A 21,483-nucleotide genomic window follows, 5' to 3' on the forward strand; every position below is an offset into this window, starting at 1 on the left:
TCAAAGACCTAGTAAGAAAACAAGAATGGGAGTTCCCGTCGTGGCACAGTGGTTAACGAATCCGACTAGGAACCATGAGGTAGCGGGTTCGGTCCCTGCCCTTGCTCAGTGGGTTAACGATCTGGCGTTGCCGTGAGCTGTGGTGTAGGTTGCAGACGCGGCTCAGATCCTGTGTTGCTGTGGCTCTGGCGTAGGCCGGTGGCTACAGCTCCGATTGGACCCCTAGCCTGGGAACCTCCATATGCCGCGGAAGCGGCCCAAAGAAATAGCAAAAAGACAAAAAAAAAAAAAAAAAAAAAAAAAAGAAAACAAGAATGTAAAATGCCTCATTAATAATTTTTATATTGATGACATGTTGAAATCATAGTATTGTGGATATATTAAGCTAAACTATGTTATATAGGTTTTTTTATTTTTTTATTTATTTTATTTATTTATTTTGTCTTTTTGCTATTTCTTTGGGCTGCTCCCTCGGCATATGGAGGTTCCCAGGCCAGGGGTCTAATCGGAGCTGTAGCTGCCAGCCTACGCCAGAGCCACAGCAACACAGGATCCGAGCCGCGTCTGCAACCTACACCACAGCTCACGGCAACGCCGGATTGTTAACCCACTGAGCAAGGGCAGGGACCGAACCCGCAACCTCATGGTTCCTAGTCGGATTCGTTAACCACTGCGCCACGATGGGAACTCCATATAGTTTTTTTTAAAAGTTATGTTCATGGACGCAAGCTCAGGTTTCTCATTAAAATTTGAAAATATTTTATTTGGAAAATTTTATACAAATTCAGAATTTAATATGTTCTCTAATTGTTTTATATTTTATTTTTATAATTCTTTAATATAAAGAAAACATAATTATTTTTTCCATCAAGTCCCATACAGATGTTCCCAATTCGCATCTAGTTTACTTGAATGTGCCGCAAAAATGTGGATGCTTCCTATGAATGTGAAAATTTCCAAGAAGGTATTTTTGAGCATCTTTAAGGTTTGGAAAGGCATTTTTGAACTTTTTTCTTTTTCTTTTTTTTTTTTTTTGGTCTTTTTAGAGCCACACCCGAGGCACATGGAGGATACCAGACTAGGGGTCGAGTTGGAGCCGTAGCCGCTGATCTACACCATAGCTACAACAATGCCAGATCCGAGTCTGTGACCTACACCGAAGCTCACAGCAACGCCAGATCTTTACCCACTGAGTGAGGCTAGGGATTGGACCTGCATCCTAAATGCATGCTAGTCAGGATCGTTTCAGCTGAACCAGGATGGGAACTTCTAGAAAGGCATTTTTGAGCACCTTGCCATGCCTGGAGCACCTTGCCATGCCTGGATTCTGGGTTTATACAGGGCTGTACATAAGGTGTATTGTATAGTGTACACAGGGATAATTATTCAAAGGAACTCTTTTTTGTCCTAATAAGGAAAGGACACCTGACAAGGAGCTCCCAGTAACCTCCTCTGTTGGCCACAGAATTCGTGGGCATCTTAGTAAGGCTTGGACCAGCCAAATAGCAGTGGGCAAGGAGGCCTCAGTCTGAACAGAGTGACAAGAAGAGACGAGGCCCTTTGATTTTCAAGCTTTATGTTTAAGTAGAGCCTCTAGCCTGGCTCCATATTGCATGTTTCCAGGACATGAGGCTTTCTCTCTTTCCTCCTGTAAACTCCAGAAGCCCTGGCTCGGCTGCCAAGCATCTGTGTGCGGGTTTCCTATAATCCACATGCCTGAGGCAAGGCATGCCCAGAAGTCAGAGGCCCGCTACCCGGATGATTGTAAACTTGGTTAATTTCTGCATGTGTGGCTTTAGCAAACCATTTAGTCCTCATTATGGGCCAGCCAAGTGCCAGGGCTGACTTTCTGTTTCCAGCCTCGGCCCCTGGGGCAGAATCCTGCACTCTCTATAAATGGCCTCCAAAGTGCAGGACGCCCCCTGTGTACCCTCACTTGTATAAGTCTAGATGCTGGCATTTTCTCAGCTCCTCCGAGGTGAAGCCCAGGAGACAGTGCATTTCACGAATCATCAGGGAGCTCTGAAGGTGATGGAGACCAGTGTTAGATCCCAGACTTTAGGGACACTTCTCAGAAAAGCAGAGAAGCAACGTGGCATCTGCTCAGATAAATATTGCTTTGTCAAATTCTGGGTGGCCTCAGGGTTGCTCTGTGATATAACTGTCACACCTTCTCCATCTTTGCTCCAAAATACCTACATACTCGTGCCTAAAACAGTTGCTATACAAGCGTAGATGGTACACGTTACCATAAAACTGTACACACGTGTGGATGTACATGGAGGAGGGGGTACTTAGTTATAAGAAGTGTTGTATTCAAGGTCCTTTTCTAAAGTGCAGAGAACTATATTCAGTATTTTATGATAAACCATAATGGAAAAGAATTTAACTGATTCATTTTGCTATACAGCAGAAATTGACAAGACTGTACCAACCATATTTCAATTTTAAAAAAGTGTATTAAGATGATAGCGGTCATGTCATGAGTGTAATTTACTAAGCTAAATTTTATTTTATTTTTTATTTTATTTTTTTTTGTCTTTTTTGCTATTTCTTGGGCCGCTCCCGCGGCATATGGAGGTTCCCAGGCTAGGGGTCTAATCGGAGCTGTAGCTACTGGCCTACGCCAGAGCCACAGCAACGCGGGATCCGAGCCGTGTCTGCAACCCACACCACAGCTCACGGCAACGCCGGATCACCAACCCACTGAGCAAGGGCAGGGACCGAACCCGCAACCTCATGGTTCCTAGTCGGATTCGCCAACCACTGCGCCACGACGGGAACTCCAAGCTAAATTTTAAATAAACATTTTAACTTAAAAAAAAACCTGCCTAGTTAAAAGGAAAAATTGATAAAGCCTTTTTTTTTTTTTTTTTTTTTTTTGCTTTTTAGGGCTGCACTCACAGCTATGGAAGTTCCCAGGCTAGGGGTCCAATCGGAGCTACAGCAGCCAGCCACAGCCACAGCCACGCAGGATCTTAGCTGCGTCTACGACCTGCACCACAGCTCACAGCAACGTCAGATCCTTAACCCACTGAGCAAGGCCAGGGATCGAACCCGAAAGCTCATGGTTCCTAGTTGGATTCGTTTCCACTGCTCCACAATGGGAATTGCTAATACAATCTTTTGAAGAAAGCCTGTTAAAAGAATTTCAGCCATGAGTTCCCACTGTGGGTTAAGAATCCAGCTACAGCGGCTCAGGTCTCTTTAGAGGTTCTGGTTCAATCCGCAGCCTGGCCCAGTGGATTAAAGGATCCAGTGTTGCCTCAGCTGCAGTGTGGTCACAGCTGTGGATCACATTCAATCCCTGGCCTGGGAACTCCCATATCCATAAAAAAAAAAAAGAAGAATTTCAGCCATTTAAATGTCCAATAATAGGGGGATAGCCACGTTAATCACAGTAATAATGAGTTACCACTCACTGTACACTTTACTCTGTATTAAGTACTAGTCTAAGTGTTTCATATGCGTTATTTCATTTTTTTTAAAGTGGTCAAAATAACCCAACAGAAGAGGACCGTTGTCATGACTCTTCATTTTCTGGATGAGAAAATTGGGGCAGAGAAACATTAAGCCACTCATCAAAACCACATATCTAGCTAATGGCAGAGGTGGGAGTCGAAACTAGGACTATTAGGTCCTATGACCAGCTGTCAACCACTAAGGTACCCAACCACCAATGGTAAGTTTTCACAGCAATACACACTATTGATGGAGCTATAATCCTTCAAATCTTCTAAAAGGAAGGTAACTTTTCCACCTCTATCCCAATGTTAAGATGCATATACCATTTGTCACACAATTCCACTCCCATCCAAGAGAAACTGCACGTACAAAATGACAGTTGTGTAAGTGTAAATATTCATTAAAGGGGAATGGCAGAATAAAGTTTGGCACATCTATGGATGGCAGCTTTCTTAAAATGCAGTGGATCCCTATGTACTGATAAGGAAATGTCTCCCATGAGCACTGGGCCATGAAAAAGCTAGTTGTAGGACCCCTTTTTTTGGTTTTTAAGGCTGCCCCTGAGGCTTTAAAAACCTGAGGTTCCCAGGCCAGGGGTTGAATCGGAGCTGTAGCCACTGGCCTACATCACAGTCACAGCAATACCATTTTTGAGCCGAGTCTGAGACCCACACCACAGCTCACGGCAATGTCGGATCCTTAACCCACTGAGCAAGTACAGGAATCGAACCTGCGTCCTCATGGATGCCAGTCAGATTTGTTTCCACTGAGCCACGACAGGAATTCCCTCTACTTCAATTCCTGACCCCAATACTAAGTCTAGCAAGTTTCAGCCCAACTCCATCATTAACTATAACATGACTCTGATCCCTGCCCCAGGAACTTCCATATGCCACGACAGGAACTATGGAAATATTCCATATTTCCACTAAACCACGACGGGAACTCCAGGACCATTTTTAAAAAGATGTTTTGCATAAGAATAGAGGAAATCTGCAAGGATAAAAGCTAAACTGTTAAGAGTTCCCTCGTGGCTCTGTGGTTAAAGATCCAATGCTATCACTGCTGTGGCTCTGGTTACTACTGTGGTTTGGGTTCAATCCCTGGCCCAGGAACTTCCGCCAAAAAACTCACCTTATTAATGTTAAAAATGGTTTACCTCCGAGGAATGGGGGGAAAAGGGGACTGAAGGGAAGATTTTACTTTTACTGAATTACTTTTTATATTTCTGAATTAATTCTTTACGTCAGTGTTATTACCTTTGTAATTAAATAAACTAATATGGAAAAAAATTTAATGTTCTCAACCAATTTTTAATGATATGGGAAAATAATGCAACAAGTAAAAAAAAACAGAGCATGAAATTATGTATACTGTATGATCTCAGCTACAGAAAAATGCATTTAAAATCCAGGGAGGAAATATATCAAAATGTTAATAGGGACTGCCTCTGGGTGGCAGGATTAGAGGTGAGTGTTTTTTTTCCCCCTTTTTTTGCTGTTACTTTTCTATACTTTCTAAATGTGTCTTATTATTTTTATAATTAGAAAAATTTTACAACCTGTGTGCCAAAGGTGCACACAGCTTGTAAAACAAGCAGCTGCACCCACACTGTGTGGCATGACGATCCAGGATGCCCAGGCGCCTGAGCAACACTGCTTCATCACAAGGGGACAGATGAGAAGTAAAGATGGTTTTTTCCTCCATTTTTTCTCTTTTTTTTTTTGTCTTTTGTCTTTTTAGGGCCACAACCACAGCATATGGAGAGTCTCAGGCTAGGGGTCAAATCAGAGTTGTAGCTGCCAGCCGATGCCTTAGCCACATGGGATCCCAAGATATGCCTACAACCAACACCACAGCTCACGGCAACGCCAGATCCTTAACCCACTGAGCAAGGCCAGGGATCGAACCCACATCCTCATGGATACTAGTCAGGTTCGTTACCACTGAGAGACAACGGGAACTCCGAAAATATATTTATTTTTAATAAAATATATTTCCTCTTTATTATACAGTTAGGAATATATATCTATACCTGCATATTTTTAAAAATTATGTGTCTAGCTAGGGTATTTTACCTCTGAATTTCATCTTCAGGGTAGTGAAGGATCCTGCCGGGATGCAGGGGGAGCCCTTCAGCCAGGCTCTCTGAGGCGCATAGCCCTTTGGTCTTCTCTTCCAGCCAACCTCGCCCTCCCCACCTTGGTCTCTCCTGCTCCAGTCAAATCACCTGCCTGGTGACTCTGCCACTGAAAAACCAGCCCAGTCACATGCTCTGTCAATTTGGTCACCACTGTTCTCGGGTGGCTGTTGGGTGAGAATGCTGAACCCTAAGCACTTGATGTAGGCCCCCAGAATTTTGTCCCTTCAATAAAAGAATTCAGCAAAGAGACTGAGGGTAGTGAGGCAAACAAGTGTTTATTTAAAGAGAGGAGATAGGTGTGAGATAACACAGGCAAGGTTTATTAGGGGATAAGAGAGAGGATAGGTACCAAAAAAGCACAGGCAGGGTGGGAGTGGGGGGTGAGAGTAGAGGTAGACGACAGAGAGAAACCAAGAGAGGAAGAAGGCAACGAGCCTCGGAGGGCCTTTAAATCACTCGTAGGGGGCAGTCCTTCTGAGCTTCCTCTGGCCAATCACCTTGCTTTGTTTGGCTTTGGCCTGACTCTGGGCCCTCCCCTGTGTGCTTGAGCGTCTTTTAGCCAGGATGGATTCCAGCACCAGGGTCTCTGGAAGTTGACAGGTTGTACTATGGTCTGCTGCCCCTCCTTTCTCTAAAGAGAGAGAAAGGGTTCCTCCTGAGGAACCCTTCTGCGAGTGTAGAGCTCCCAAGGTCTCCTCAACCTCAAGAATGAGAAATAGGAGGTCTCCGTCTTTTATTCAAGCAGGATGCAGCTTTTATCTTGAAGTTATCTGTCCACAGGGAACCGATTACAGTTGCTCAGCCGGGACCCATCTATCTCCTGCTTCACCATCACCCTGTGTCATGATATTGTTACTCTTAACATTCCAAACTATAAATAAGAAAAATAAGACCATAAAATGCCGAAAACTCAGCTGGCAATTCAAGTGGCATAAATTAATTGTACAGAGTCTTTGCAAGGGCTGTAACCTCTCTGTGTCCCCCACCCAGTGGGGTAGGGCATGAGAGCCAAGATAGGGACATGAAAGTAGGATTGCCCAGGTTCCATCAGCCTGCAGCTGGGGAAACGTGCCCTCTTCCCCTTTTCTAGAGGATGCAGCAGGGGTGGACTAGAGCTTTGGCATCAGACAGCCCAGGCTTGAATTTCACCTAGTCACTGCTGTGTGAATGCAGGGAAGTTACTTCACCCCTCTGAGCCAGAGAAAATCTGCTTACAGAAGATTCTCTACTTCTTGCTCCGTGTGTTTGAAAACTCTTGTCTCAGAGACCCCTCTGGCAACAAAACACAGATTTTCTGGCTCCACTCAGACCTTCTTGTGGCCAGTGCCTGGGCAACACTTGGGACATGGTGGAGAGAAAGCCAGACCCAAAGTGACTGTGTCAAGGAGACATTTCAGGTAGCAGAGGGGAGATGCTGGGGCAATGCGAGCTCCCTTCAGGCAGACAGGGACCTGGCCAGGTTGGGTGGGCCTCATCAAATACCAGCTAAAAGTGGGCTCCAAGGAACACAGATGGCAACCCCGGAACCTGAGACGCTCTCTGGTGACACACACAGGGGACCAGTACACCCTACCTGGGCCTACAGATCTGCTGGAGCCCCAGTACTAACATCACAGGTTTCAGTCAGCACAGGAAAAAGACACCTTTGAAGCTCTGTTAGGCCCAGGATGAGAAATAAATCCACATTTTCAGAGGGAAATGGAAATGTAATATCCTTTTCAGGTTCCTGGTAGCCCTGGCACATTCCAAACCATGAAGAATGGACCATCTGTTTATTTATTTATTTATCTAAGAATGGACATTTAAAAAAAATTGGTACCTCCACTATGGAAAGCAGTATGGAGCTTCCTCAGAAAGCTAAAAACTACCATATGATCCAGCAATCCCACTCCTGGGCATATATCCGGACAAAACTATAATTCAAAAAGATACAGGCACCCCTATGTTCACTGCAGTACTATTCACAATAGCCAAGACATGGAAACAACCTAAATGTCCATTGACAGAGGGATGGATTAAGAAGATGTGGTATATATACGCAATGGAATACTACTCAGTCATAAAAAAGAACAAAATAATGCCATCTGCAGCAACATGGATGGAACTAGAGATATTCATACTAAGTGAAGTAAATCAGAAAGAGAAAAACAAATACCATATGATATCACTTATATCTGCAATCTAATATATGACATAGGAGTTCCCATCATGGCTCAGTGGAAACTAATCTGACTAGTATCCATGAGGATGCAGGTTTGATCCCCAGCCTTCCTCAGTGGGTTAAGGGTCTGGCATTGCCGTGAACTGCGGTGTAGGCCAAAGACACAGCTTGGATTCCCCCATTGCTGGGGCTGTGGTGTAGGCTAGCAGCTACAGCTCTGATTAGACCCCTAGCCAAGGAACTTCCATATGCTACAGGTGTGGCCCTAAAAAAAAAAAAAAGACAAAAAAAAAAGTTAAGATATGGCACAAATGAACCTAACTACAAAACAGAAACAGACTCACAGACATAGAGAACAGACTTGTGGTTGCCAAGGGGGATGGAGGAGGGGGTGGGATGGACTGGGAGTTTGGGGTTAGCAGATGCAAACTATTATCCATTTAGAATGGATAAGCAGGAGTTCCCATTGTGGCACAGTGGAAACAAACCCGACTAAGAACCATGAGGTTGCGGGTTGGATCCCTGGCCTCGCTCAGTGGGTTAAGGATCTGGCGTTGTCGTGAGCTGTGGTGCAGGTTGCAGACGTGGTGCAGGTTGCAGACGTGGCTCAGATTCTGGGTTGCTGTGGCTGTGGCATAGGCCAGCAGCTGTAGCTCCAATTTGAGCCCTAGCCTGGGAACCTCCATATGCTGTGGGTGGGGTCCTAAAAAGCAAAAAAAGAATGGACTTTTTTTTGCTTTGTCTTTTTAGGGCCGCACTTAAGGCATATGGAAGTTCCCAGGCTAGGGGTTGCCACATCAACTTGGGATCTGAGCCACACCTGTGACTCACACCACAGCTCATGGCAGTGCCAGATCCTTACCCCACTGAGTTGGGTCAGGGATCGAACCCGAGAACTCATGGATACTTGTCTGGTTCGTTACCCTTGAGCCAGGACAGGAATTCTATGAATGGACATATTTTTAAAGCCAGCTGATTTTTCCTGGTCATCTTTTCTCTATAAATTCCATGAAGGGAGTTCCCGTTGTGGCTCAGTGGTTAACGAATCCGACTAGGAACCATGAGGTTGCGGGTTCGGTCCCTGCCCTTGCTCAGTGGGTTGACCATCCGGCATTGCCATGAGCTGTGGTGTAGGTTGCAGACGCGGCTCGGATCCCACGTTGCTGTGGCTCTGGTGTAGGCCAGTGGCTACGGCTCCGATTGGACCCCTAGCATGGGAACCTCCATATGCCACGGGAGTGGCCCAAGAAACAGCAAAAAGACAAAAAAAAAAAAATTCCATGAAGGCTGAAAATCTAGAGCTCACCGCCTCTAACACTCCTTAATCCTGCCCAGTCCCAACACGAAGATATCTCTGTATAATTTCTGATGAGGAAAAAACATTTCACTGAGGTGATTTCACAGAATTTTTGTCCCTTGTCTCCCAGCTGTGACAGAGTGAGCTCAGACTTTGAACCCCAGGGCAGCCCTGTTTTCTGAAATGCCTGACTCATCCAGGCTTTCTTGAAGAAAGTGAAGTGAAATTATACCCTCCCACACTCCTTTAAAAATGTATACTCTGAATTCCAGTTGTCGTAGTAACATCTTCCCGCTGCCCTGGTGCCTTTTATATATTTCGATGCTGATGGACCATCAGTTACCATGAGAACAGGAGTGGTTTCAAAAAACAACGAATCTTGTAGTGCTTGTCTTTGTCTTGTGAAAAACAAAACCCACGTCCACAGGGACAGCCTCAGCAGAGCTCAGGTAGTTTACTGATGAAAGGATGCAGGTCTCAGTTAGTAAAAGCTGGAAACCACTAGAGGTTCACTTTATTTGTTCTCTGAATTGTATCTGGGAGGGGTACTTTAAAAAAATTTTTTTTTGGTCTTTTTGCCTTTTCTAGGGCCTCTCCCCGTGGCATATGGAGGTTCCCAGGCCAGGGGTCTAATTGGAGCTATAGCCACTGGCCTATGCCAGAGCCACAGCAATGCAGGATCTGAGCCGCGTCTGCGACCTACACCACAGCTCACGGCAACGCCAGATCCTCAACCCACTGAGCAAGGGCAGGGACTGAACCCGCAACCTCATGGTTCCTAGTCGGATTCGTTAACCACTGCGCCACGACGGGAACTCCATGTACTTTTTTTAAAAAAGATTCAAACGCTCTATTAATCGTAACTCAAGTGAGCAGATTAGTTTTAAATGCATATTCCTACCCTCAGCCTTGAAGACAAATTTGTCACTCCTGTCACACAACTGTAATCATTCTTTCAGCCATGCTTTTCTCTACTCCCCCAGCCTGACCTGGCAACCCACTAGTGACCAGGCAGTGCCAACTGACCAGATGCTCCCTGCTATTTCAGACCCAAGGTCTATGCATTTATTCTTCCTTTCATAGCTGAATGTTTGGAAAATGTAAGCCCTTTGAATTCAATCAAGGACAAAACCAGGAATGTTCAGAATTCTTTGCCTAGTCCTATTTGTTAAGTGATTTAAGCTTTCCATTCTGATATACAGAATTAAATTTCAGCTGAGAATTTTCCGTAATTTCAGAGGATTTTTGAGTGGGAAAAAAACCTGAAGGTAGGAAGAAATCAATCCCACAGTCTGAATAGCAGGCTGTGTCAATGACACATTCTTTTTTTTTCCTTGGCTGTGCCTGCGGCATGTCGGCGTTCCAGGCAAGGGATTGAACCCACGCCACAGCAGAGACCTGAGCTGCTGCAGTGGCAATGCCAGGTCTTTAACCTGCTGCACCACAAGGGAACTCCTAACACGTTCTTTAATTAGTCCTATGGATGTAAATAACATGTATCATGTGCTTACCATGTGCTAGGCACATGGCTCAACACATGACAGGTATTATCTCATTTAATCTTCCTGATACCCTACGAGGTAGGTTCTGTTTTCAATCTTTTATGCATGAGAAAACAGAGCCACAGACATTAGACAACTTGACCCAAGTCACATACTACCTACCCAGTGAATTACAAGCATCTTGCTCCACAACCCATGCATTTGATCACCAAGCCAAGTATAAACCTACTCTCTATAGAGACATCCTTGGTCCAAGGCCAGTTGTACATCTGGGCAAACTCAGCAGCAGAGGCAGCAGTAAGTGGGCATCATTCTCTGAGTTCCATCTTTCTGCCTTGCCACCTTGCTACCCCTGCCCCAGCAGAAGAAAATGAGGCTCAGCTATGAGAATCAGTGCTCTGTGAATCAATTCCTCATCCTCTGGGAAACAAGGTGGCTTCTAAAAAGCCAAAAGGCTCCATAAAAAGATTTTGATTTTTGACCCAGTACTCTCACTCATGGGAATTTATTCTAAGAAAACTATTCAAAACAAATCTGTATACAAAAAGGCTTTCATTCAGCATTAGATACCCTAGCAAAAACTGGAAGCAATATAAATGTCCCACTATAATGAATTTTTGGGTAAATCATAGTACATCAACTAAATGGAACACCACATAGCCATTAACAGACAGCAATGAAGATGATTAAACGACCAGTTAAAATGTTTATAATTCTACGAACATATTCAGTTCAGCTTCTGAAAATTACCCTTCATCTAAGACTACGGCAATGCTTTAAAAAATGTTCATGGTAAGTGAAAAGTAGAATATAAAATATGTTTGTGCTATTACAATAATAAATGTGTAAAAAATGAATTGACTCTGTTTGCAAAGGGCCTGAAAAGACAGGAAAAAATATGCAGGAGTTCCCATTGTGGTTCAGTGGTTAACAAACTCGACTAGTATCCATGAGGACGAGGGTTCGATCGATCCCTGGTCTCACTCAGTGGGTTAAGGATATGGTGTTGCCATGAGCTGTGGTGTAGGCCAAAGATGCGGCTCAGATCCCGTGTTTCTGCGGCTGTGGCATAGGCCAGTGACTACAGCTCTGATTCAAGCTCTAGCCTAGGAACTTCCCTATGCTGCAGGTTCAGCCCTAAAGAGACAAAAAAAAAGAAAAAAAAAGGCCAAAAGAATAATGGTCGATCCTGACTCATCTTGGTATCCTCAATACCTAGCCAATGCCTAATACATATGAAATGGTCAATCAATATTTTTGGATGAATTATAAAGCATGGAAAAAAATGCTTGCTACATCAGTATGGGAGAATCCAGTTTCTTAATTTTTCTTCCTTAATAAGTTTTTTTTTTTTTTTTTTGTCTTTTCTAGGGCTGCTCCTGAGGCATATGGAGGTTCCCAGGCTAGGGGTCGAACAGGAGGGGCTGTTGGCCTATGCCACAGCTCACGGCAACACTGGATCCATAACCTACTGAGCAAGGCCAGGGATCGAACACGTGTCCTCATGGATGCTAGTTGGGTTTGTTACCGCTGAGCCACAATGGGAACTCCATGATTTTTTTTGTGGTAAAATACGTGTAACACTTATCATTTTAATCACTTCTAAGTGTATGGTTTAGAGGCATTAAAAAAAAGAGAGGCATTAAATACATTCACAATATTGTACAACCACCACTGCTATCCATTGAGAATTTTTTCATCATCCCAAAGAGAAATTCCTAAACAGTAGCTTCCTGTTCCTCTCAGCCCCTGGTTACCACTATTCCACATTCTCTATTTTATATATTTACATATATTTATATTTTATATTTGATTCTCTCTCTATTCTATATAGAATTTACCTATTCTAGAGAACTCGTGTAAGTGAACATGCAGTATTTGTCCTCTTGCGTCTGACTTATTTCATTTAGCATAAGGTCTTCGAGGTTCATCCACATTGTTGCAAATGTTAGAATTTCATTCCTTTTTCAGGCCAATAGTCCATTGTATGTGTGGACCACAAGTTGTCCATCCATTCATCTGTTGACGGACACCGGGTTGTTTCCATCTTTTGGTCACTGTGAATAATGCTGCTATGAACATGGGAGTCAAAGATCTGACTGGCTTTCTGCTTTCAATTCTTTTGGGCACATACCTAGACGTAGAATTGCTGGATCATATGGTAATTCTATGTTTAACTTTTTGAGAAACTGCCAAACTGTTTTCCACAGTGACAGCACCATGCCTTGAGCTATTTAAATGGAAAACGAATCTATTCCAAAAGCCTCATGTCAGCTTGGCCTGGAAGGACGGCCTATGTCCAGATTTTAGGAGGGCCCAGTTCCACTGGGCTGTGAAATGTGGATGCCCTCTCTTAATGACAGGGCAATGGAGGAGCCTCCAGGAGAGGGTGACCAAGACAGGTCAAGTTAAAATGGTCAGAGGGATTGGGTGTTTGGCCAGGTGTTCCTCTTCACAAGGAGCTGTCTCCGAGGGTGTGAAAGGCTGTCACGTGGCAGAGTGGACAGACGTTACTGTAGCCATGGAAGGAGAAGGGAAGCTGGAAAAAACCTACCAGGAGACCAACTTTGGTAACACTGCTTTTGAGGGCCAGAACCTGCCCTGGTGGTAGCCACAGGTGGCAGAGGGGGTTCCTAGGATGGGTCATCGCTACGGCTCCAGGACCCTGGGAAGCCAGGGAAGAAGACAGCACAGAGCTCACACTTCCTGGGCTTCTTCTCTTGTTGTTCTTCCTTTGAACAACAACTACAAAAAAACTACTACAGGTGGCCTGATGGTTAGGACTCAGCACTTTCACCATTGCGGCCTGGGTTCAGACCCCAGACTGGGAACTGAGATGCCACATCAAACATGCCATGGCCAAAATAAAAAACAAAAAAGGTTGGAGGATTTTTTGCAATGGAAAAAACCTCACTTTCCTTTTTACATAGGAAATCAAGAAGCACACAGTCTCAATGCAAATGTAATTTGTGGATTATGAATTTCACTTTGATAAATTTAAACATTAATCAAAATAAATTATTTAAGAAGTCATCTTATTTTAATCATTTCCCTAGAAGCTGGAGGTGCAGAAGAAAATGAGATCAGAGACAGGAAGAGTTTTGAACTGAATTTTGCTTACTCAGGTATCCTCACGGCTTTGGATACCTCTACAGGTGGCTCAGTAAACAAAACCTGAGCGCACGGATGCAGCATTTGAGGATACATTTCTTCTTTAGCTGGAAACTCCTATACCACTTGTTTCTCAGCCTTGTCTCCTTTTTAACTGTTTGTGGGTCCTTTTGACTTATTACCAAAGTAACATACTAATACAATAGTTACTAGTGCTGTCCAGCAAATATTTCTGGTCTTCCTCTGGGGTGCATTGGGCATTGTGTTTCCCCACTCCCTCAAAGGTAGGTGTGGCCATGTGACTTTCTTTGGCCAATAAAGTGAGAGAAGTGACTTGTATCATTTCCAGGGAAAACTTTAAGGGTCCGTGTGCAATTTCCACTTCCTTCTTTCCTTCCTGCTGCCCAGCAACCTGTGACATTTTACTTGGTGGCTGCTGCATAAGTCTGGGTCCCTGAATGAGGATGACATGGGCAGACCCCCAGGCTACCCTCAATGGATACAGAGCCTGAAGGAGAAAGAAAAACCTTTGGGACAGCCCTTCATGAACTGCAGCCTTAATAAGAAACCTTGTTTTAAGCCACTGTGATCAGGAATTTATTTGCTACTGTAGCATAATTAGCTTGTTACAAAAATCCTTCAACAAATGTTTATGTGCCTAGGTGCTGTCGGTATAGCTGGGAACAAGAAAGCGGTCAATAAGCCACCAAGCCCTGCTATCAGAGAGCTACTTTCTAGCAAGGAAGACAACCATTAAACAACGAACTGTACAATTAGCTGTTCAATCGTCAAAGCATGGAGAAGCACAGGGCCCTGAAGACTGTACAACAAAAGACCTAATTTGGCCCCAGGGCAGAGAGACTTCTCCTGGGAGACATAAAGCTTGCACCTAAAGGCTGATGAGGAGTTAGCCGGCTGAAAGGGAGAACAGTGTTCCAGGCAGAGGGAACAGCAGGAGCAAAATCCCTGAGGCAGAAGGGAACTTGAGCAGCAGGGATGCTGAGAACAGAATGGAGAAGTGCTGGGATGCCAGGAGGCCGGGAGGCAGGCAGGGGCCTGGCTTTGGGCCACAGTGGGAAGTTTGGCCTTAACCCAAAACCAGAGGAATGTTCGGAGGAAAAGAGTAAGGTGATCCTAACTGCATTTTTTTTTTCTTTTTCTCTCTCTCTCTCTCTTTTTTTTTTGGCAGAGACGTGCAGCAGCCTGACGCAGGATCAGTTCCCAGACCAGGGATTGAACCCTAGCTGCAGCAGTGAAAGCGCTGAGTCCTAACCACCAGACCACCAGGAACTTCCTTAACTGTATTTTTAAAGAGCAGCAGCCAACTCAGATTTTTTTGTGTGATAAGAAATGTCAGGTATGGAGAAAAATCAATCCTTAGTTGGCCCTGATCCGCAAGACAAAACACAACACAGCCCCCAAACCCAGCAGCGGAGGCTTTGCCTGCATGTGGAGCCTGCCTCCAGGAGCCTCTGGCCACTGCAGGCTTCAAAGCAGGTGGCATCGCCGCGGCTGTCGCAGCTCAGGGACGCAGGCTGCATCCTCCCACCACCAGGGGGCGAAGAGGAGGTGCGCAGCGCGGCGGGGCGCAGACTCGGATTGTGACAGCACGTGGTTACGGTTACGGTGTGCGCTCCGCGGAGGCCTCTGTTCCTCCTTTCTACGTTTACTCTCAACTCCTGTTTATCAAGGAGCCTGAGACCAAGAGGGCCCCCTGTCCAGCAGATCGTGGTCCCTCTTCCCTTCCTCATTCTCCCGGACAGCTGCTGCGTGCAGCTCCCCCCAGACTCCCTTTCTTCCAGGCTCTTGCTCTCCTCCTCCACCTGTGACAGTTCTTTTTCTTCCTTCTACCCCTAAATCAAAGGAGGCTGTTCGCAAGCTTCCTAACTCGGTGCTCCTTTCTTTGCACTACCCTGACGAGCTCTCGGCCCCAACCATGAGCTTGCGTTGGAGTACCTCTAAACCTACAACCCCGACCAATAGCTCTATAGGGAGCCCTGGTCCCTGACTCCTGACTCCCGAATGCCTGCAGGGCATCTCCCTGAATTTTCCATGGCCGCCTGACGTCCCCCAGAGAGAAGGTGTGATTCACTTCGCTCATGTTTTACAGCCAGGTGCCCAACCTTGGTGCAGTCAGGGAGGGTGGGAGAGTAGGGGTGGGAAGGAAGCGGAAGTGGTAGAGAGCATAGCCAAAGTGGGGCACAAGGGGAGAACCAGCGTATAAATAGAGACCACAGGAAGAGGAGAAATAAAACAGATATGGGGAGTTCCCGAAGTGGCTCAAGGGAAACGAATCTGACTAGTATCATGAGGACGCAGGTTCAATCCCTGGCCTTGCTCAGTGGGTTAAGGATCCGGCGTTGTCATGAGCTGTGGTGTAGGTCACAGACGTGGCTCAGATCCCACGTTGTTTGTGGCTGTGGTGTAGACCAGCAGCTACACCTCCGATTGGACCCCTAGCCTGGGAAGCTCCACATGCTGGGGGTGCAGCCCTAGAAAAACAAACAAAAAAAACACAAAAAACAAAAACGAAAACCAGATGTGGAAGCACAGGCTGAGCTAGGAGAGCCAAGAGGGATGGTGTCAAGAAAGCCCAGAGAAAAGAGACTTGAGAAGAAGGGAGTGGATGGCAAACAGGACACTGGCTTTGGCAATTACCAAATTCCATTCATTCAGAGACATATTTTTTTTCACATTTGAACACAATGTATCATATAACCAATGGTACTTCATTGTTAATTTGAGGTGAGCCCCTCCCACCTCATTCTTAGTGGTACATAAAATAATGTTATGGTTTGCAACCTTTTTTATTTTTTTGTCTTTTTTGCCTTCTCTAGGGCCGCACCCACGGCATATGGAGTTCCCAGGCTAGGGGTCTAATCAGAGCTGTAGCCACCCGCCTATGCCAGAGCCACAGCGATGTGGGATCCGAGCCGCGTCTGCAACCTACACCATAGCTCACAGCAACACCGGATCCTTAACCCACTGAGCAAGGCCAGGGATCGAACCTGCAACCTCATGGTTCCTGGTCAGATTCGTTAACCACTGAGCCACAATGGGAACTCCTAGTTTGCAATCTGTAGAATTGTAGAATTAATGCAACAATGACAGTTATCAAGCAATTTCACTGGAGCAGTGGAGGCAGAAGTTGAATGTGATGGATTAAAAGAAGACATTCAACAAAACAACTGCTGCTAGACTTAAAAAAATGTCAACATGGGAGTTTCCATTGCGGCTCAGTGGTAACAAACCTGACTAGGATCCATGAGGACATGGGTTTGATCCCTGGCCTCACTCAGTGGGTTAAGTATCCTGTGTTTCCATGAGCTGTGGAGTAGGCCTACAGCTGCACCTCCAATTTGACCCCTAGCCTAGGAACTTCCATATGCCACACATGTGGCCCTAAAAATGCAAAAAAATTCCCCTGCCCTGCACAGGAGGAAACTGTTTCAGATTAATGGAGACCACAAAAACACAGTGGCTAAACACAATGTGTGATCCTTGATTAAATCACTGGTCAAAAAATAATCTAGCTCACTGGGAAAAAATTCATTAGGAGAAAATGAGTAACAACTATAAAATTATACTGAATTGAAGTCAATTTCTTGACCATGATAATCCTATTGTGGTTATAAATGAGAATGTCCTTATTCTCAGCAGCTAAAGTATTTACGAGTGAAGAATAATAATATATGTGACTTGCTTTAAGATGTTTCAGGAGGGAATCCCTATTGTGGCTCAGTGGGTTACAAACCCAACTACTATCCATGAGGATTCAGGTTCAATCCCTGGCCTCGCTCAATGGGTTAAGGATCAAGCATTATGGTAAGCTGTGGTGTAGGTCAAACACAAGGCTTGGAGGCTATGTTGTAGGCCAGCAGCTGCAGCTCTGATTCAACCCCTAGTCTGGGAACTTCCATATGCCACAAGTTTGGCCCTAAAAAAAACCCCAAAAAACAAAAAAAAGGTTCAGGAAAGAAAAGTGCATATATATATATATGTATATAAAGTATATACATATACATATATATACACATGTATATGTATATATAAAGTGTGTATATATACACACTTACTGTATGTATACATACATATTTTAACATTTTGTCACATTTGCTTTCTATGTATGTAAAACACATAGATAAATACACATTATATGTATAATATGCATATGTATTATATAGAGATCCACAACTTTTTTTTTTTTTGGTCTTTTTAGGGCCACACCCAGGGCATATGGTAGTTCCCAGGCTAGGGGTCAAATCAGAGCTGCAGCTGCCAGCCTACACCACAGCCACAGCAATGTGGGATCCATAACCCACTGAACAAGGCCAGGGATCGAACCCACATCCTCATGGATACTAGTTGAGTTTGCAACTCACTGAGCCACAACAGGAACCCTGAGATCCACAACTTAACACTTTCCCACATTTGGTTAGTCACTCTGATTATCTGTATATAAGAAATACATATGCACATATACATATATGTATGTTTACATGTATTTGTATTATTCATTATGTAATATATACAATTTATTACACATGCACATGTATGTCTATACATACATTCACATATACACATACTGTGTGCAAATGTTAGTTCCTGAATCTAGGTCAATTTTTCTCAACTAGGGATGACTTTGCCTCCCAGATTTGGTGATGTCTGGAGACATTTTTGGTTGTCTCATTTGAAAGGGTGCTACCAGTATCTGGTAGGTAGAGACCACGGATGCTGCTAAAATCCCACACAATGCACAGGACAGGCTTCCAAAACCAAAAATCATCCAGCAGGCCAAAATGTGAATGGTGCCAAGGCTGAGAGCTCTGGTCTAGGTAAAGGCCTAGGTGTCACTGCACTTACTTTCAACCTTTTGGTAAGATTGACATTTAAAAAAATACAAAGTTGATATAAAAAAAAGAGTGAGAGAGGAAAAATATATGACAGAAAGGTAAGGAAGAGAAGGAAAAAGTGTAAGCCGATTCCTTCCAGGATCTTGTCTATAAAGGGATGGATTACAGCTGGAGGGAAAGAAAGAAGGCAGTGCTGCCCACTGCACTGCACCGCCAGCCCTGCTATGAAGAGTCATCCTGCGTGTCCCTGCTTATGGCACCTGACCAGCATCCTCAGGCACCGAGGCCAGACCAGCTGGAGTTCCTGGTCAGTGGCAGGATGAGGTGGGTCTCTCAATTCTCTCTCCTGTCGACTTGAGAACGAGGCATTTGGGAAGCTGACTGAGGAGGAAGCATAGAAAGAGCTGGAGTCATGGGGACCATGACAAGCTGAGGTTGCAGAAAAGCAGATACCAGGTCTAAGCAGAACTTAGGACACAGTGAAAAGCTGAGCGGAGCAGCGGGGACAAGCGTCATCAGCTGGTGAAGGCACAACAGAGGCGCAAGAGTAAGGACTGCCGCCGGCCTCTGAGCTCTCTGGCTCCATCCTGAGCCCTGGGGTCCCCCAAGGGTCCTGCCCAACCCGTAGGTTCTCACCTTGTGCCTCCCCATCTCTGTGCCCTTGTTCAGCTCCTGTGACCTGCCATGCTCCCCCCTAACTAATTCAGTCCTAGTTAACACCTTCCTGGGGCAGATCCAGGTTTTGTAGGGCCTTACGAAAAAATGCAACAACCAGAAGACACAATTGCTAGGACTTCACCAGCCCTTCCTGACACTTCCTCCTTTTCCAATCTCAACTCCAGCATCACTTCCTTGGTAACATCTACTTGTCCTTCTCTCCCTGCTCCACTAGGTCAAATCCCTCCATAGGTAATTCTCTGCCATCCGACCCAATGGCCACTGGTTACACGAGGCCATTTAAATTTAAATGAATTACAGATAAATCAAATGAAAACCCACTGGCCACATTTCCCACACTCAAGAGCCACACGCATATGTGGATGTGGGGATGGTACTGAACATCATGAATACAGAAGATTCCCATCACTGCAGGAAATTCTGTGGGACAGTGCTGGTGCCGTTGTCAGAGCCCCAACTAGCGATCACTCACTTTGTCCAGCTCAAGGCTGAGGGCCGTCACAGACTGCACGTCAGATGGACCAATCGGAGTCACCCCTCACCCCCATGCCTGGCACACAAAAGGTCCTCTTTATTTTATTTTATTGTCTTTTTGTCTTTTGAGGGCCACACCTGCGGCATAGGGAGGTTCCCAGCCTAGGGGTCTAATCAGATCTGTAGCCGCCGGCCTACAACACAGCCACAGCAACACTAGATTCGAGCCATGTCTGTGACCTACACCACAGCTCATGGCAACACCGGATCCTTAACCCACTGATCGAGGCCAGGGATGGAACCCCAAACCTCATGGTTCCCAGTCGGATTCATTTCCACTGAGCCACAACGGGAACTCCCAAAAGGTCCTCTTTAAACATTCATCAAATGACTGAATGACTGTGCCTGTCTTACTGCTTCAAGTATCTCCTTCAAACCCTGCCCCAGACTTCAGGGAGTCCCCACCCTTGCTTCTTAAGATTGGGTGGGGGGAAGTCCTTCCTTTTTGAGATGGAGGGAAAGGAGCTGGCAGAGAGGGAAAGCTTGAAAGTACAGGAGAAAGACTTGCCCTAAAATAAAAATATACACTCTCCCACATATGGAAATATATTCATATTACCACATAGGAAAAAGCCCAAGACTACACCAAACATGCCAACATGTTGGCAGAGCTTATCGCCAGAAGGGTTAATAGGGGTGAATCTAATTACCTTCTTTGTGACATTTGTTTTTGCAGAGGTTCCCTGTGTATGTTATTAATAAAAGAGATAATCAATTAAGTAAGCTCTACACCTAAAAATGGAAGAGAAGGAATACAGAAGCCAAGAGGAGGTAATTCCAAACGTGCAGTCTTCCCCAAAGACCAAGTGAGGGTGGACGGATGCAGAAGGTGGAAGAGAACTATTCAGTCTTGAGAGCCTCCAATTCCCGGTGAAAGGGGACGAGGCTGAGACTAGAACCGGGGTGCCTCTTCTAGCCCCAAGCTCAGTGCCTGCCAGATGAGGCTGCTGGAAATACGCTGATGAAGCATGGAACAAAGAATAAAAAGAGGTTGGAGGAAAGGCACCTGCTCTGACATCTGGTCACCCTCACCTCCCTTATCTCCCAGGCTTTCTGGACCTTTGCTAGCTAGCTGTCATCAGCTTGTTAAAATGAGATATAACTCACATACCACAGAATTCACCATTTTCAACTAATTCAGCAGTTTTTAATATATTCACAAGGTTGTGCAACCATCACCACTGTCAATTCTAAAACACTCTTCTCGCCTCAAAGAGGAACTGTGACCCATTAGCAGTCACCTCCTATTTCCTTCACCCCCGAGAACGACTTATCCATTCTCTGTCTCTAGGGATTTGCCTATTCAAGACAGTTCATACAGATGTCATTACATAAGATGTGGCCTTCTATGTCTGGTGTATCTCACGTAGCACAATGATTTCAAAGTGTATCCATGTTAAGGCAGGTTTCAGAACATCATTCCCTTTAATGGTCAAGTAATATTCCACTGTGTGGAAGGATCACATTTTGTCTAGCCATTGTTCATGGACATTTGGGTTGTTTTCACTTTGGGTCTATGATAAATAATGCTGCTATGACTGTTCATACACAAGTTTTTGTGTGAATGTATTTTCAATTCTCTTGGGCTTATATGTAGGAGTGGAATTGCAGAATATATGGTTTATGGTAACTCAGCTTGTACACACTGAGGCGGATGGAACAATTGAGACCAGCTATATAGCACAGAGACCTCTACCCAATATCCTGTGATGATGCATGTGGGAGAATAATCTGAAGGA

This window comes from Sus scrofa, chromosome 18 (assembly GCF_054392235.1).
Source record: "Sus scrofa isolate SSC_HxYL_T2T_F1_AM1 chromosome 18, Sscrofa_HxYL_maternal_Yorkshire_Landrace_v2.0, whole genome shotgun sequence".
NCBI lineage: Eukaryota > Metazoa > Chordata > Mammalia > Artiodactyla > Suidae > Sus > Sus scrofa.